Below are 241 nucleotides of genomic sequence, written 5' to 3' on the forward strand. Positions count from 1 at the left end.
TGCTGGCTCCCAGAGGAGAGAGAAGAGCTGTGCAGTGCCACGGACACCTGCCAGCGAGAACCCCGGAGCCAGGCCTGAGCCCCGGCACCCCTCATCCTCTGCATCACACACGCAGGCCTGAGAGCAGGCAGCTGAGTGGGAGAGGATGTGTGTGAGTGGGTGAAAAGCAACTGAAATGGGTGTGTAAATAAACCCTACCGTAAGATCTGACACTGAATTTTGGTATCAAGCAGCATACACT

The sequence above is a fragment of the Merops nubicus genome, unplaced genomic scaffold (genome assembly GCF_000691845.1).
Source record: "Merops nubicus isolate BGI_N331 unplaced genomic scaffold, ASM69184v1 scaffold31051, whole genome shotgun sequence".
Taxonomy (NCBI): Eukaryota; Metazoa; Chordata; class Aves; order Coraciiformes; family Meropidae; genus Merops; species Merops nubicus.